The sequence below is a fragment of the Zea mays genome, chromosome 10 (assembly GCF_902167145.1).
Source record: "Zea mays cultivar B73 chromosome 10, Zm-B73-REFERENCE-NAM-5.0, whole genome shotgun sequence".
In the NCBI taxonomy this organism is placed as follows: Eukaryota; Viridiplantae; Streptophyta; class Magnoliopsida; order Poales; family Poaceae; genus Zea; species Zea mays.
In genome coordinates this window covers 18,014,219-18,033,395 of record NC_050105.1, presented here as the reverse complement: position 1 = coordinate 18,033,395, position 19,177 = coordinate 18,014,219, and the positions used below count along the sequence as shown (strand labels likewise).

Sequence of the window (19,177 nt, the reverse complement as noted above, 5' to 3'; positions counted from 1 at the left end):
CTTAAGTCGGCAACGACTTAAGGCGGTGCGACATGCTCACGCTTACTTAACTCGGGGTGACCACTATGCCCTGCTAACGGAGCAATCGACTTAAGTCGGCAACGACTTAAGGCGGTGCAACATGCTCACGCTTACTTAACTCGGGGTGACCACAATGCCCTGCTAACGGAGCAATCGGCTTAAGTCGGCAACAACTTAAGGCGGTGCGACATGCTCACGCTTACTTAACTCGGGGTGACCACTATGCCCTGCTAACGGAGCAATCAACTTAAGTCGGCAACGACTTAAGGCGGTGCGACATGCTCACGCTTACTTAACTCGGGGTGACCACTATGCCCTACGAACGGAGCAATCGGCTAAAGTCAGTGGCGACTTAAGCCGGTGCAACATGCTCACGACTACGCAATTCAGGGTGACCACTACGCCCTATTAACAAAAGCAAGCGACTTAAGTCAGCAGCGACTTAAGGCGATCTGACGAGATTACAATTACTCATATAAGGATGACTTCTATATCCCGCAAACAAATTTCATAACCATCGCGCATTGTTTTACTACTGCAAATTTACAGACTGATGAATTCTGAAACAATACGAGAATAACAATGTCGTTTAAGTACTGAAATGACGTCCTCTAACAAATGTCTGACCATGCTAACCGCGCGCTCAGAGCACGCAAAACGTTTCTCTACTTGGTGATATTTTTCTCAGGAGCGATCGACGAGGAAGGACGACTCGAGGAATTAGGGGCAGCATTCACATCAGCCCTTATATCTTCAGGCACAACCACGCCGGGTCTCCTCATCAAGATTCGCCCCGCCCGAATAGCCTTGTCCATGGCTCTGTCGCGCTGGGCTCTGAGAGTAACAGAAGTTTCTTCGGCAACCTTGGCAGCCAGTCGAGCAGTTTCTAACTCCTGGACAATGGATTTCTTGGAAGCTCGAAGTTCTTTGATGGTAGCGTCCTTCGCTGATATCAGCTGCTTGAGGCGGGTCACTTCATCCACGGATTCCTGCAGCTTACAACGTTGATTGTCCAATTCTTCCATTGTAAAGCGGTGACTCCTCTCCAAGATGGTCAGCGAGTTGCTAGAATCATGATACAATCTGTCAAGACTGTCACGAGAAGCAGCAAGGATACGTTTTTCTTCCTGCAAGCAAAAGTCAACTCCCTCAAAAACCAAGCAAGTAATAGGAACACAACAAGGCAAAGCATAGTTTTGTAAATCACCTTTTCAGAATTGAGCTGAGCATGAAGAGAAGAACTCAGTGCATTGGCGTCATCCAAGGCAGCGGAGACCTGACCCAGTTCAGTTTGGCTCTGAGAGTACTTCTCCTCAAAGTCAGTGCACCGCTGGACCAATTCAGCCTGATCTCGGGAATGTTTTTCCTCAAGAATTGAAATCTGCCGAGTCATTCCTAGCAGGAGATAATCAAACAAAAAGGGGTCAGAATGTAAAGCAGTCCACAGTGAAGGCAAAGAGAAGCAAAAAAGCACTAACCAGCGTTGGTTGCCTCCAATTCAGAGACGCGATGTTGAAGTGACACTGGATTCCAACATGCAAGAGACGAAGCTACTTCTGGGACAGAAGCACCCTGTAACCTCAGCTGGCTAGCCATCCCATCCACCAAAGCCTGATGAGGAGAACAGATGAGTGTAATGACAGCAGTTCATGCAATGTAAAAATCAAGCTAAAATACATCACAGTACCTGGAGGTTGGAAAAGAACGAAGAGATCCCCAAATCAGGAGAGATCAGTTGATAACCAGGCGTAAGGCCACCACCTGAAGCAGCTTGCAACGAACCAGTAGGAATCAACTCGGTGCCTTCAACAGAGCCAAACACTCGGTCAGCGGGGACGCTGCCCTCTAAAGCGATTCCCTGGTCCAAGGCTTGGGCTACCACCATACAGCCAGAGTGTGGAGGTGATCCCACATGAACGTCCATGGAAGTATAGGAGGGAGACCCCGCTCGGGCACCCTCGGGGGCTGGGTCATAGTTTGCACTGCCCACTTGAGCCGGATCATCCCCGGCAGCACCCTCGGGGGCTGGGCAGTGGCTTACACTCCCCACCCGAGCCAAGTCATCCCCGGCGACATCCTCGGGGGCTGGGCATGTGTCAGCACCATCCTTGGGGTCCAAGTTCTCTGCAGTAGCCACCTCTAAGGTTGACGGGCCCTCAGCTACTTCCATAGGACCAGGACGATCCAAGTCAGTCTCCCGACCCTCGAGATCGCGCTCTAAGGTCGACGAGGCACGGGATGACCTCAACCCAGCATCAGGCACGTCAGCGCAAACCTCCATTACACCATCATCCACTGGCTCCGATAACAAGTCCTCTGGAACCCTATCCTCAAGAGTCTGATCAAAGTTGGCCAGGGACAGTTCTTGCAGACCAATGAGGGCAGACAAAGCAGGAGAGGGAACTCCACTACTTTCACCGCTGGCGATGAACTGCCGACTGTTTTTCCGAGTCAAAGGAATTTCATCTTCTTCCTCCTCGTCGTCCACATTGGCAACACAAGCAGCACCCCCATTGGGATCAGCAACAGATGGAGCACCCACATTGGGATCAGCAGCGAATTGGGTACACCCATTGGGGTCAGCATCAGTAAATCCAGTCGCAGGCACTTCTTCAGCAGCAGGAACCGAGGTACCAGCGTCCCGATCCAAACTGGATACTCGCCGGAGGCGTCTTCTTTTCTTCTTCTGCTCATCAGCAGAAGGATCAGGCTGATTGGCTCGGCAAGGGCGCCTCGGGCGAGTACTGGCAGGTTTCTGAGTATCCAAAGTTGTATCAGCCTCTGAGGGTGGCGCCACTACCAGTGTCCCAGCAGGAGCAGCATCAGAAGAATCCTCAGCCAACAAATCAAGCATAGCGCTTATCTCTGCATCACTAGGGTTCAGGGGCACCTCAAAATGGACCTGTCGTTCATCATCAGGAATCTCCCCAAGCGAGGCAACCAAGGCACTAACTTCTTCAGCAGAGGGTCGCACTCTAAGGCCCAAACTGCCATCAGTGACAGGTGGATTTGACACAAAAAGGGTGAAGGCTTTGGGAGGAGGCAGGTTCCAGGCCGAGTATGCCACTCGAGCACCAACATTTGACACTTTGCCCCTAAGGATCATCTCAAGTCGGCTCACCAAGTCTGCAGAGGGATTTTTTCTGTTGGTAACCCGAGTTGAGTCGGCTAGGCCTCGATACATATAAGCTGGGTATGCCCTGTCCTTCAACGGCTGAATATTCTTGAAAACAAAATCAGTAACCACGGCTTCAGCAGTCAGACCCCTCTCTTTCAGCAGTCCAACTTCAGCTAGCAATGCACCTGCCTCAGCTACCTCCTGATCTGTGGGAGACTCGGTCCAGCTTGGGGTGCGAACGTCCGGCTGTCTTCCCGACCTAGGGGGGAGAGAATTCCCATAATTCTCAACTATGAACCACTCCAAGCGCCATCCCTTGATACTGTCCTTGAGAGGGATCTCGAGATGTTCAGTCTTCCTCCCGCGGCGCATCTCCAAGCTGGCACCCCCAACCAACTGATGTTGTCCCCCGGCCATCCCAGGGCGACAATGATACAAGTATTTCCACAACCCGAAATGTGGCAGCACACCGAGAAAGGCTTCGCATAAATGAACGAAAATGGAGATTTGCAGGATAGAATTGGGGTTCAAATGGGTCAAATTAAGATGGTAGAAATCAAGGAGGCCGCGGAAAAAGGGAGAAATGGGAAGGCCAAGGCCGCGGAGAAGGAAAGGGGCATAAACAACGGGGTATCCTCAGTTGGAACAGTAAACCCATGGCAAATCCGCCAAGAACAGAGTTCCCGCGGAGGAAGAACCCCGATGGATACGAGGTGGAGAAGTTCAGGCTCAGAAATGACGGACATGTGGTTACCTGCGAAAGGCAACTGGCTGTTGGGGTCGATTGGAGGAATCACCACAGCAGACGAACTCGAGGTCTTCCTCTTGGGCGCCATCTCGATTCTACCAGCAAGCAGAGTGGGAGGCGAATGGCAGAGAGGATTCGGAAGCGAGAAAGCAAGAACTAGGGCACAGAAAGCAGAGGCGGCTAAAAGCGCAACACTTATGGGATATTCTCGAGCCAGATACCGTTTCAAAAAGTGCCCAGTCAGCACCCGGCGGTTATTTCCAAAACACCGGCGTGCCACGTGATCACCCGGCAGTTATTTCCAGAGCACCGGTGCGCCACCTCATCACTCGGCTATCATCCTCAAAGTGGCCCACGCAGCCTGCTATCACTCAGCGTTACCTCTAAAACGCTGATATCGTGTTCAGTCGCTCGGCGTTACCTCTAAAACGCTGACGTCGCCCTCCAGTCACTCGGCATTACCTCTAAAACGCTGATATCGTGTTCAGTCGCTCGGTACCTCTAAAACGCTGACGTCGCCCTCCAGTCACTCGGCGTTGCCTCTAAAACGCTGATATCGTGTTCAGTCGCTCGGCATTACCTCTAAAATGCTGACGTCGCCCTCAAGTCCCTCGGCAGTTGACTCTAAAACTCTGACATCATGTCAAGTCGTTTGGCATTACCTCTAAAATGCTGACGTCGCCCTCAAGTCGCTCGGCAGTTGACTCTAAAACTCCGACATCGTGTCAAGTCGTTCGGCATTACCTCTAAAATGCTGACGTCGCCCTCAAGTCGCTCGGCAGTTGACTCTAAAACTCCGACATCATGTTCAGTCGCTCGACAGCTACTTCTAAAAGCGTCGAAACGATGCCAGAGTTATTTACGTGCAAACTCCAAGGAAATCAGCTTCACAAATAAGCAGGATAATCACCACAGAGAAACCAACACCATTACTTCATTAAGGGGAATATATCATGCTTACAAATCAACTCTTTATGAGTTGATACTTCCCTATTACTACTACTACTACTATATTACATCACATTACTGCTACTACTACTACACTACACTATACTACTCTACACTAGTAATTACTACTACATTATTCTAACTATACTATACTAATATCTAAAAGACCAGTGGCATCTAGCCACTGGCCCTGTTGCCGCTGCCGCCGCTGCCGCCCCTGCTGCCGCCGCCGTCACCGTCCTTGCTACCGCCGCTGCCGCCCCTGCCGCTGTCGTCACCGTCACCGCCGCCACCGCCTTCGTCGTCGCCGTCGTCGTCGTCGTCGTCGTCGTCCTCGCTGCCGCCGTCCGAGTCCTCCTCATCCGAGGAGTACTCCGACACATCCGAGCCCTCGAGCCCGGAGCGCTCGACGGCCCGGATGTACGTCCAGACCTCCGCCGCAAGCCCCTGGAAGTCGTCTGAGTCGTCAGACGACTCACGCAGGGGGATGGGAGCCAGAGACCCCTCAGACTCAGAGGAGAACTCCTCCTCTGAGTACTCCGAGTCACCAAACTCCTCCGATGGAGGAGTTGGCTCACGCTTGCGCTTGTTGTTCTTGCCCATGGTGGAAGCAGAAGGGAGAGAAGAAAGGCAAGCAACAGAGAACAACAGGAGATGTGAAAAAGCCGGAGAGAGAACGACATTATTTATAGAAGGAGAAGGCAACCACTCACCTCCAACCGCGGTCATTGAACAGTCGCAAAGCATTCAATAAGCACTTCAACCCGTCTGAAGACACGTCAGGCGGCTGACGCCGTTTCACGCAACACAACACCCATTGGGACTCCAGTCAACAGCGCGGAGGATATGATTACACCCGCCGTCACATCACATTACTACTCAGAAGCAGCCGGCTAAAACACTCAGCGTACCAAGCCGTCCCTTGCCCACACCCATTGGGGGGGACGCCCAGAAATTATCAGTATATTTTTCAAAACGGTCACATCTGTGCAGGGCATGCAGTGAATACTCCAAGACAAAAATGAGATATCAGTAAGGATTAGAGGAAAGCCAAATATAGCCAGTGAAGTACAAAATATGGCCGACAGAAGCGACGTGAAGACTAGACAGAGAACGTCCATCAAACGTCCAATCAGTCGCAGAGCAAATAAATTGCACTACCTAGCAAGATATGGATGGATTGCGAACTCGGCTGCTAAAGACAAAATACATGCTGACCTCTGAAGCATAATATTGATGACATAATGCTGACCTCCAAAGCATAATGCGGATAGCTTCATGCCAATTTTTACAAACAGAAAGGATAATTTTCAGCAAAGAGACACAAAAGGAAGACCTTCGAATAGATTATCCTCAAAAATCCATTTGAAGGTCGGGGGCTACACCCATTGGGTGCACCTCCGGTGCACCCCATGGATTATCATTCCAAGCCAAGATAGTGCCGACTTCTAAGGCGTGGGACAAGATTAAAAACAAGGCCGGCCCTCAACCATAACGCAGGAGCACAAATGGAAATAATTTCTGGGGAAGACCTTTGAGTAGATTATTTTCTAAAATCTACTCGAAGCTCGGGGGCTACACCCATTGGGTGCACCTCCGGTGCACCCAATGAAGTTCAGAGTCCTACAAATTGAAATGCCGACCTCTAAGGCACAAGCACGAAACAAAGCTTCGGTTTACGAGTGATCAAAGCAGGAGGAGACAATAAGAAGTCGTTTTCTTCAAATCACCTGCAAGCTGGACCTGGAATCTTTGGGCTGATTACCTCTAAATTAACCCAAAGATCGGGGGCTTGTGGGGGATAGATATCCCCCGGGTCCACTAAAAGAGTAAAAGACCTCACGGAAGGCCCAAGGGCCCAATAAATCGTAAGGTCATTCTTTCGTGGGCCTGGGGAGAGACAACCAGCGAAGCAGATCGACATGAGGCCGGATTGGTGCAAACCCGGACGACCCACAATGTCGAGCGAGTGACCACAATAGAGATCCGACTTTCCCGCGTTGGAGCCCCCATGCAACGGAGCCATGCGAGGATAAGTCGGCAGAACTACAAGGAGATAAACTCAAGTAGTTCACTATATTTTAGCTACACGTTGTTATCATATCCACATGTATTGCCCCACGGTCGAGTATATAAGGCCTAGGGGGCACCCCTTCAGAACGATCGACCCTATTACTTAGCCACCCACATCAACTCTCTGCATTCTCAATTCAGAGAGCTCTCTTGTAACCTTGTTCACCAAGCATACTCACCAGGACGTAGGGTGTTACGCGTCTCTAAGCGGCCCGAACCTGCAAACATTGTCCACTGTCCCTCGTGCATCTGGCACGAACCATTTTGCTACAGTCGTCGACACCGTCCTACTCCTAAAAACACCTTGAGGGGCATCCCCGGGTGTGCGGTCGGACCCAAAACACCGACAACGGACGACCTTTCCTGCTCAACGTCTGGTTTCGTTTTATTTAAACCATTTCCCAATCTTTGGTACCTGACAGAGGTACTTTTTTCTGGATGTTGAATCCATCATGGCCATATGGATTCACCATCCCAATTTCTTTTTCACAACAATTTCCCATATCCTATGTAACACATCATCTTTTTTAAAAAGAACAACTTTTAATTATCTAAGTAGGGCTAAGCATCTTTAGTTCTCTTTTATAAACAGGAATCAAGGAATAGTAATCAAATTCCAAGGAATGCTAATGCATCAACTGTTTATTCACACAACACTTATCACCTAATGCAACATATAAGTGATGAAAGCTTTTAAAATAGAAGGATGTGGCAAATGCACCGGGGCTTGCCTGGGATAAACACTACGTTAGTGTGGTTAGATGACGACCACTTGGTGAGCATCTCTCATTCTGGGACTTGATCAGATCATCCAAGCTTCAGGTTCATTCATCAGCTTCACTTGAGATTAATCCATCATGTGTCCGTATTTTGTGACCAATTATCGTACCTATATAATATGCATAATTCATATGGATGAGAATAAGCATAAACAATACAAGATAATAACACTATGCCAAAGAGGGTAAGATATTACTAGTAAGGCAAGACAATAGTGAAATGATAAAATTAGTATAAATAACTCTAGGCGAATATGTTTAGCTAACTGACAGAAATACCAAACTTATTCTATATATTCACTAAAACACTTCTAGCATAATAAGTACGTCAAACTTAAAACCAAAAGAACTAACCAAACCTAGTGACCTACACAAAAGCAATTCCAAACAACCATTTTAATACTTGCTGATTCTGAACAGTAAAACAGCAGTCAATTGTTTTGCTCATAACTCACAAGATATTAATCCAAAAATAGTGAACTAAGACTTTCTAGAAAGCTTATGAAATCCCCTATAACTTTTGTATTATCAGCACAAAATGATTTGACATTCTGAAAGGTCAGTCACTGCTAAACGTAAATTCTGTCCAGATTTGGACAGAACTCGACTATTCACTTCAAAAATCTATAATTGGAGTCTTAAGCATCCAAAACTGGTGATTCTAGAGTTTTTTGAAAGCTAATAAAATTATCTACACTTCATTTATAAATACCTCTGGTTAATTCAATGCATATTAAGGTCAAAAGACATGAGAAAGGCTCTGCTATCCAAATTTGGACAGATTCAGAGATCGCACTTCAAACAATTGTAACTTAACTTATAGATCACAAAAAGGATGATCCAAAATTTGTTGGAAAGCTTAATAAAAGTACTAAAATTCTTCTATAATTACTAAGAGCTGATTCTCAGTTTAGCTTAGCCAAACAATCCAATTTTTGAAACTTGTACAGAATTTTGACAGATTCTGAGACTGGACTTGAGAAAATAATAACTCCCAAACTACTATATCTATGGTCATGAAATTTTTACACAACCAAGATAAAGAAGTTATCTACAACTTCTATATATAACACTTCAACGGAAAACATGATTTATTTCATTAAAGTAGCTATGTAATTAAAATTGTTCCTACAGCCCTAAACATCAATACATTCTTCACATGAATTACTAGGTAAACACCCGTGCGTTGCTACAAAGTGAACATGTTATGATAAGATATATTGAAATTAAAAAATTCTAATTTCCATTTTATGTTTTTGTTATCATCTTTTAAAGTTCTTTGTTTTGTTTTCTTGTAACAAACCTATTTGGTGGACCTACATGTGCTTGTACTTAGATGCAATACATGATATCATGTATTATAATTTTTTACTTCTTATTTTTCTACCTTAGCATAAGGTGGTTGCTGATCATGGCCCAATTTTGTTTTTTTAGGTTACAAGAGGAGATTACTTGAGTGGTCGATAAGCATTGCATTTTAATGTACATGGTGAAATTTGTTCTATGTGTAAGACTTATGTAAAAATTCTTAACTTTAAAAGACATAACAAAAATATAAAATGGAAATTTGAATTTTTTTTAAAAAAATTTAATATATCTTATCATAACATGTTCTCTCTGTAGCAACGCACGGACGTTCACCTAATTAGTTATTAAAAAGACAGGATTGACAAAATGCTTTATGCAGGTTTTAAGCCCAAAATAATACAAGAATAATAATCACATGTGCACAGGTCTATGGAAATTGAAATATGAGGGCTCATGCCCAGTAAATCAGAAACTACATTGGTTGGCATCACTCTTGTTAGTCATCTATTACAGACAGATATCATATTCATGCTAAACTAAATTATGAATGTTTCTACTTGGATGAAGCTATGGCCAGGAGACTTCTCTATACCCATGCTCTTCCCATCTGCCCTCTTATTTTCTTTGTGTCATCCCACTGACCACCTTCAGCATGTAAGTTTGAGATCAGCACACGTGCTCCCACATCATAGGAGCTAACTTAATTACAAGCTGAAAGAAGTGACCCCAAATTACATGATTACGCACCTTTAGATTTGCTTGCAGCTTATTACTAGAGTCTAGAGAAAAAAAACTCTACGCCCAAGATTTTGCGATGTGTGTTGCCGGTTTCTATGACGGTATACCGACCCATTGACCCTAGACTTCCTAAAAAGAACCACATGTTGAAGCCTTCCATGAACAAAAGCAAATAAATAGTTGCAATAAGTGCAAAGAGTAACATTAAACCTTTTATGTTTCTCATACTTCAACTTCACGTCTCTTTCTTTGCATGGTGAATAACGTGGAATCCTTGATGGTTCATAGGCGTATGGTTCTGTCCTAAAGAACTGAATCCATAGAAAATAACAACTTGATAAGCACAGCTGAACAAAGAACCACTTTTCTTTGTTTCCAACTAAAAACTGATATCTACGGTATACGAATGCAAACTACACTAATCCATGCACAGTTTAACAAATGGTATGGTTGTCATGGGTTACTTTTCACACAACAATAACACTTACATAGTTTCGTAGTTTAACTTGTCAGTAGATAATTAATTGTCTATGCAGAGTAGTCAAATTCAAAGGGTATAGTAAGTAGTACCTGTTATTTTATGCTTGGAGCAGATGAGAGAAAACAATGGTCAACAAAGAACAAATTGCAAAATGTTAGAGAACCAAAAACATCAGATCAGAATCTCAATTGCACTGCGTTAGAATGCATCAAAAGCACGACAGTTATCACAATCATACAAATAAATTGCAAAGCATATTTCTTGTCTTTCTAGTACTCTTCTAGACAACCTACACATCTGAACTGAATATCTATAGAGAATGGTAGCAAAGGTCTAACAGTAGACATTGTAATATCTGGCATGAGAACCATCATCACCATTACAGACATACTGTATATATTTCTCTATATGTATTTGTATTTGAACTTAAGCTGATGGAATTCATGTCACACAAGATTTGCTCGAACTATTTTCGGTAGTCACCAAATTCAAAACTTTTCAGATGAATATAAAACCGACAGCTGTTCAACTCTTTTTAAATTGGACAGTGGTGGATTTAGTGATCTGAAAGAACTATAGTTTCATGGACCATCCTTTTATTTGTTTGAGGATTCAGTGGCTTGACATTGCAGTTTGAGAAAAATGCAGAGTTTCAAGAAAATTCATGCAACATGTTTACAAACATTGATGCAGTGAATAAAGAAAAGAAGTACAAATCAAATTGCTCAAGTACAAATCAAAGAAATAGAACTTGATTGGAAGGCATTTGAAATAGTGTGATTGAGCTGTGAGGGTGGTGGTTGCAGCCTTAAGAGTTTGGTCCTTCCGCTCAAGTTTAGTTATATACCAAGCTTTTCTTTCTTTCGATCCAGTCGTTGATTGCCTATTAGCTAGAATTCTGCATGATAGATTAATACAAAATGTTGAGTAAACCAAGATGATTTTGAATAAATGGTCTTAGATTTCTAGTGATAATAGATCTAGGCCCTACCCAGATGCACCATTAGCTACAACCTGACTATAGTTTGATCATACTACAACAACCAACACATATACATTTATACAAGATTTTAAGCAAAAACATGAGCTTCTTTGAAAAAGGAAGATAACAGATGAATCTAACTCATGAGTAAACATTTTCTACATATCTGTCTACAAACTATTTCTTGACATTTGACAAATCCTTGTGAATGTATTCCCTCTATAGAGAAAAGCATTAACATCTGTAATATAAAACTACTTCATCCAACGGGGCATTAAAGCACTAACATGAAAAAATAATGAGAAATAGCTCTATGAAGAAAACTCAGCATGGGGCATGGTGTGGTTTGGTCAATTTATTTAGCAAAAAAATAGAGCATATGCTACAAAGAAGTACATTGATATGCAAAAAATATTATGTTTTATCATATTGATTCTGTAACAACGCACAACCATATACCTCGTAAATTCTTGATGTTTTCAGCATCAAGCCATGCCATGTACTGCAAGAATATATATTACATCAATATAAACATGATATATAAATTTTAAATGGTACATTGATATGTTAAAGCTTACCTGAACTATAACGACATAGTATTTTAAATTCTTTGGATTGATGCAATCAATCTGCAGCAGCTTGGGTGTTCATCTAATAAAAGATGGACATAATTCATGTAGTCACTAAATAAGTTTCTAAAGCTTGAGTAAAACATGAAAATGGAGAACACAGAGGCATTAGATTAACTAGAGCTGGGCACCCAGCACTGGCTGAAGGTCTACGGAGAGGAGGCATCACAATCATTTTATGTTGGAATCAAAATAAATGAAGATGAAGTCTAGGACAACTGGAGGCAGCTTGCTTATGTACACGAACTGCCACCTGAGCTTCTCACTTGACACATTCTCCATGTCAACAACATCTTGGTCCTCGACATAGATCCACAAGTCATCAGGACATGTCTTCTTCATAATCTATAGCAAAAGAAGCACATATTGGGCTGAAAATTTGGCCATTCACACATAACTATAAACAATATAGTTCAACCAAGTGCCGAGTTCACTCAGCTCAGTTGCCATTCAGAATCTAGCATAATAGCCAATGACAATATAGAAACCGTGACAAAGGATGGTGACAAAGGACCAGGTTGTTGTTTTCATTTAAATAGAATAATTTTCCGTAGAAGTTATAAAGCTTAGAAAACAAAAGAATATGTAGATTTGATTAATTACAGTTTTCCTTGACATAATATGCTTTCTACTACGAAATAGTAAAAGTTCACCAATTTCGAAAGCAACCTAATCATTCAACAAACAGCGAGACATGAGATAACTTGTGGCCTCGTCGCCATTGGCGCTGAACCTGCCTGTCATACGGTCTTTCCTGCGCAAAAGCTGAATTTGGAGGAGAAATAACTTACTGCTGTGAAGCCTCTTTGCTGAACTTTCCATCCAAAGGCTTGACCATTTGGGTTCCAAAGTTGATTTGAGGGGCTGCATATAAAGTTAAAAATGAGAATACAAAGATTTTCTTTAAAAACTGATTCCTGTGAAGACAATCCATGTAATAGCATTATGATGAATATTTAACCAGACCTGGTTGTCTAAAAATATGACCTATGATGCTTCTTAGAAAATAGGTGTGTGCCCGTGCGTTGCTACGGAAGTAAAATCTTAGTGTAAAACATAGATACAGGACGATAAACATTATTATGTTATGCAAAATCCGTGTAGCAAAATATCACCATAACACTAAATATTACAATGACGACGCTGATAGAGGCACCAAGGATGATCCTGTTGGACAACATATCGGCCTTGCGGCGAGTTGTAGAGCACGATGGCATCGAGCCAGAGGTTTGCTGGAAAACTGCACGCCGATCACGCATATGAGGATCCCACGCTCGCCGACGACCAGACGAGTAGCTCCTTTATTTCTATTCTCTGAACCTCAACAACTTTGATGAATTTGTCACCGTTCAAGGGATCGACTATCCAGTTACAATTAGCAGATGTTGTCCAGCTGCCTTGCACTGAACCATCATGGTTGAGACAGAGAACTCAAGGCTAGATCTGCATTGTGCATCTAGCAGAGGTAAATCAACATATCTTCTTCTATTGGAAAGTGTGACACACGCATGTTGCCAGGAGGATAGTCACATGGTTCCCATTCTATGGGATTACTTCATGAGTCGGAAAGAGAGCATAAGCCTTGGTTTCAAAGATAAAAAAATCTACAAGCAGATTTCTTACCAAAATTCTGCACTTCTGTAGGGCTGGAACCTGAAACCTCTTATAGAGAGACCATCGTGAATGATGGCATGTACAGCCACCTGCAAATCATCCAAACAATCAGCCGCATGCCCAAGTGAACTAATCATCCACACTAAGTGTGGTCTCGAGTAGTAAGTAGTACCGCACACACAACTTTCTCGATATAAACCATTTGAGTAGAACTTACATATACTGAAGATGCTCGATTTCCCAAGCTCAGGCACCAGATGACCAGACAAGTTTAAATTACCAAGATCTCTGTCGGTGGATATATGCTAGAAACAAGTCATACATGTCAAACAAACAACACATCAAACAATTCAGTAGTAGTTATATAATTTTTTGTTGCACATAGCAGTAATGCAAAATAATTGTCATTTGCCAATATCTAAAGTATTAGACAGATGAGGAAACAAGGTACCTTTGTTGCCTGTTCAACAATTTTGAAGCATACGAGAGATCGAATTCTCTCCAACAGCAAATACATAATGGTCATCTTTATCTTCTCTCCAGGGAGGCGAAGCATTTCAAGCCACACCCTTCAGGAATAAAGACAAACAAGTATCGTTGGAAGGATTTGTTGTAAATAGCAGGCTAGCCCACAAAATGTTCCAATCTGAGCCTACACACATCCATCCACCAGTTTTAGGAAATATAGCCAAATACTTAACAGTATGATGGTCAAGAGATAATTGAGCCACACAAGAGAAAAGAAAACAGTGGATGAGAGATAATAGCTAAGAACATAAAAGCTTAGTAACCGGGAACTGGGAACGTTGCCACATTCCTCGTTTCAGAAATGTGGAAACAATCTCTTTCTCGTAGTGTTAAAACCTAGTTTTAGTAGTGTACCATGTGTTCCCGTTCACCGATCCAGGAACCTGGTTACTAAGCTTAAAAGCAGAAGGCATTGTTGGAAAAAAGAAGTCACATTGTGAAGTTTGGTAAGTTACAAACTACTTGTGTTAAGATGAAAACGTTAATAGATACACACTATTCATAAATGCTAATGAGTGGTTCTTATTCAACCAGTATAATAACAATTGCAAGATGAAACAGAAAGGAAAGAAATGGCTGGCATAAGGCTCACCATTGTCGTTGGTCATTTGTAGACTCCCTAAACGCGATATCCCTCTGCCACTGCTGCAGTAGTGCATAGATGAAGTTATAAGCTCTTCAATCGAGGCCTGCACAACATAACCCATAAAAGGTGTGGTAAGTTTACAGAGAAAAGCACATGAATGAAACTTAAAGCCCTCTTCCTAGATTGATCCCCAAATTTCAAAAGAAGTTGCCCTACACTACTAGTGCACACAAAACAACAAAATCAAATTGTAATAACAAAATTCAGGATGACAACATTGACAACAGAGACAGGTCATATAACTCACGGTTTACACAATGGCTCTTTCAGCACAGCATCCCAGTAATTTGCTTGGGTGACCTGCAGTTTCAGCTAAAGAAAAATGCATCAAATTTTGTCATGACTCCACAATCTCTATCGAGTTTTGATCTTATCGCCCACAGACATCGGTCATGTGCCAAAGCTAAAATGTGTCTATTATTTTTTTAACACACATATTTTCTCTCTAGCATTAAAGAGTACAACTAATCTAGTGTGAGAGGGTAAGTTATATCTAAGTGTCATTTTCCCTTAATCAATCAGTTATATAATAATGTACTAGATGGACAGAATATGTACTCAGTACTCATGCCAATTCGTTCTCCTAGAATCTAACTTGTAGCAGAATAAGGTCAAATTTTGCTATAGTCATATCCATTTTCTATCATAGGCATGTTATTTACTTACTAAATAAAGGAACTAAATTTGAAATTGTACTAAAAATATGGGCCAAAGCATCTAACCAAAGACAACTTATGTAGTGGGACATTTGTAGTCTCTTAATATATGACACATGCATGAACCAGAGACGCCACACAAGAGTCGAATTGTTCTTCTTAAATCTCTGAAAAATCGACAAGCTGCACATACACAAGAAACATTGAAGCAGCAAGCAGTATACTAATACTAGTAAACATGTTCCTCACCATGCATTCAGAAGACAAAAGTAGTGTTTCCTTTGGCAGAAATCATGCTGAAATAATAAATAACCTACTTGATATTGAAAGTTTTAATTGCATGATGAAAATAATACTTCAAAAATGAGAATCCTTCTAGCGATTGATCCCAATTATATTTTGTAGCTGACAGTTCCTTCCACAGTATTTGTGACTCAAATAATCCTGACCTCTTTCTCTACCAAATTGAGTCTTCATACTTGACATTGGCCAGTCACCTCAGGCCATCAATGGGCTACTGCCATGGCATTTCATCAACAGCCTGCAGGTTGCCAATGCAGCTATGTCTACTTGGTTGTCTCCCATGAGCAGAACTACATTATGTATTCGCTTACTACAAAAATGCATTGCTCGTTTCACGAAACAGGAAATCACATTTCACGATATAAAGGGTTTTATAATGTATGAGACCCTAAACCATTTATTGAATAAACAAGCAGAAATCCCCTCAAACAAATACCACTGGAAGGTTCTAAAGGCACTGATAAAAAGGCCAAGGGTGTTAGGGTTTAAGTCAAATAGGAAGGAACAGAGAACTTGCTTCAACTTTTACAATTATTCTCGAAATAGTAGTAGATTTAGTGTACACTGATAAAGCATTACACAAACTGTCAGTGATGAAACCCTAACACCATAACAAAAAAAACAACAGTACAAATGCATGGTTTCAAAAACAGCAGTACCAAATTGATGATTGCGAAGTTGCAGAGATGTACCCGGATGGAGATTGGCGCCCTCGGTAGTTCCTTATGGTGTAGTATAGATTGTACTCGTTATGCAGTGTGCACTTCATTAATCATGCATCTCCATTCAGTAAACAGAGAACACTTAAAAATCAAACTAAACAAAGATCAAACTAAAACAGAGATCAAATTAAAATAGAGATCAAACTGATACAAAACATGAATCGAGAAGCGAGCAAGATTATTAACAAAACAGAACAAGCAGCGAGAGATTATAACCACGAAAGAGACGTGTGAAATCCTGACCTGCTTCTTGCGCGTGAGGTGCCATATCCGCCAGCACATGTTCTCGAGCTTGGTGATGCGCTCGTGGGCGTTGTGCGTGGCGAAGACTTTGATCCACGTCTAGTGGAGCCTTGGAGGTCGCTCTCGTCGATGCCCTTGACCACCTCCTTGACGAAGTAGTTTGAGGGTTGACGTTCATGTGCGGGTCGTGGGGGCTCACTGCCTTCGACGGCGACCTAGGGTCCCCGGTGCCAACTTATGAATTTTGGTTATAAATGTGTCTTTCAGTGGTTGTGTGCACACTCTGTTTGTCTAATTTACATGCAGTGGCAACTTTGTTGTAGTGTTGTGGTTCTAAAGTACTACTGTATTTCAGTTCAAAGACCTAGGAGAAAATTTTGGTTCACCTGAATGAAGTGCAGACAAAAAATTCAAGAAATGGCCCTCCCAATGCTGCTTTATTTAGTGCGTGAAATTTGGAAGACATTTTATACTAAGACTTTAATCAAACTGCCATACTACAGATTTAGAGAAGTGAGCACTCAAAACCGAAACCTGAGGTGATATCAATTTCTAGATTTGAGCACCAGTCACTCTATAAGAGCATGGCTGAAATCCTACCTTCCTTTCCTTTTTTAAGCATAGAGAACATAAACCAAACAAAGAAGACAAATCTTAGAAAGGCTCAGAAGTATTCATTGGTTTCTCTTGTCAGGGATCTAAAAATAGGTAGGTATTTTTTGTCATCACATCCTCAAGTCAGATCCGACGAGAAAAGCAAGCAAAAGAAAGGAGAGTGTCAAAATCCAAAGAAAATATAAAAGAAATTGAAGGTGATAAATGGACAGTCCTCACCCTCACCCACCCCTACTCTGATCCAAGCATATCCCTTCACAACGAGTGTACCTTGATCCATGTGGTGGGGGCTCCTGGCCGACCACGAGGATGGCGCAGCTGCAGCTCCCACTGATTCCGTAGTAGCTTTATCCATGAGATCGAGAACTTAAACAGTGTCATGCTGCGCACGCACACACACGACAAATACTACCATGGCTCGAGCAGGGATTTGTAGCAGAGCCAAAATAATCAACAAATAAAGCAAGAACCAGATAAAGAAGAAGACACAAACCTAGGCACGGACAGATGTACTTGTAAAGTGACCAAGGTTAGCAAACATTGCCTCACTGCCTAAAAATGGGAAAGTGTCCTGTGATTAGTTATAGACAAGTAGCTTGAACTTGTAATCCAGACATAGACAAGAGGACTGCAAGAAAAAGAACAAGCATAAACCAGAAGTATCCCCAAATAATTACATCTGATAGTTCCTAGTAAAAATAAGAAGTGAGAAGGGAAATAAAACCATCAAGGCATGAAAAGAACAGAGATAAGAAAATATGAAGTAAAGAGGGTAAAGTTCTCTATCATTCACTGCAAGAAATAAATGGATATCTTATCCTTCACCATAACATGTGGTTTTGGTTGATGCATATGTAAGCATGTAAATACAAATAAATAACATGATGGAAAGGCTAGAAGTTGACATTTTAGCCTAATTGCCCTAGGGTATATTGTAAATAACTCTAAGCATTGGCAGCAAGGTAGCTAAAACTAACATCCATGGTAGCATAGTTTTTCTAAGGGACATATAGCGTATGGTTTGTTTGGTGAAGCTACAAATTCAACTTGAGCCCAATAGATGTGTACGCATGTTAGATACTACTGGTGATACCATACAATTGCATTGTCAAGTAAAAACATAAAGCCAATAGAATATGCACGGCAGTGCAGAATAAAATGTCAGAAAGTGTACAAAAGTGCTTGCCAGCTCAATCTCTGGCAGAGATAATTAATACCCAGAAACAAACTAAACCGCAAGTATGCGCTATCATGTAGTTCTCATAAACAAATTTCAGCAGCACAAGCAGTGGTGCATTCTATTTTGTTGAAATTGGCTTTCTCTTTGAAAATAAAGCTCTTGTTTACTAATAGAAAAAAATACCGGCACCAGAGAGAGGACATGCATAGCCTCAGTAGCCCCAAATGGCATACAGATTGTAGACAGTGCATCAGCGTCTATTGATAAGATAAAGCTCATCAACCAATCAATGCAAAAATTTAGATCAAGAGCACCTGCAGACCGATGGCTCAGGGCTTGGTCTTACACTACCTACCAGCATAACCACTACACTAAATGAGTACTATAAAATCTCAGAATTGCAAGTGTCTCATATTTCGCCGCAATATGAAAACGACAGTCAGGAGTCTTCCCCTGATCCAACCATAATGTAGCAACCAACAACAAGCCATCTCAACCAGGATTTCAAGTGTTCAATCGATCCATCAAATGCTAACATGTATGTACATGAATTGAAGTGTTGAAGCAAAGTGACCGAATTAAGGGATCTGACTATTGACTTACTGAGAGCACGAGTAGGGGGCACTCGCTGGTGCTGGTGCGGTTCCACTTGATGGCGTTGACGGGTGTGCGGACACGGGGGTGTAGGCGAGGACGCAGGGGCCTCCAGTCTCCACCATAACGTCGGCACGTCGCCAGTAGCGATGCCGTCGAATCCACAAACCCGACATGCCATGGGCGATCCACGTTGTTGTCTGAGGAAGGCTCGCGATCGAAGGAGTGGGCGACGTCAAGCTCGCCAGATC

At 42.6% G+C, this 19,177-nt stretch overlaps 1 non-coding gene across 1 annotated transcript; it reads right to left on the bottom strand.

Annotated features, from left to right (window-relative positions):
- Positions 1 to 17,193: 17,193 nt before the first annotated feature.
- Positions 17,194 to 17,274, bottom strand: LOC111590441 (small nucleolar RNA R41). The gene has a single exon (XR_004853490.1). It is a non-coding gene; the product is annotated as a small nucleolar RNA R41 (small nucleolar RNA).
- Positions 17,275 to 19,177: the final 1,903 nt, after the last annotated feature.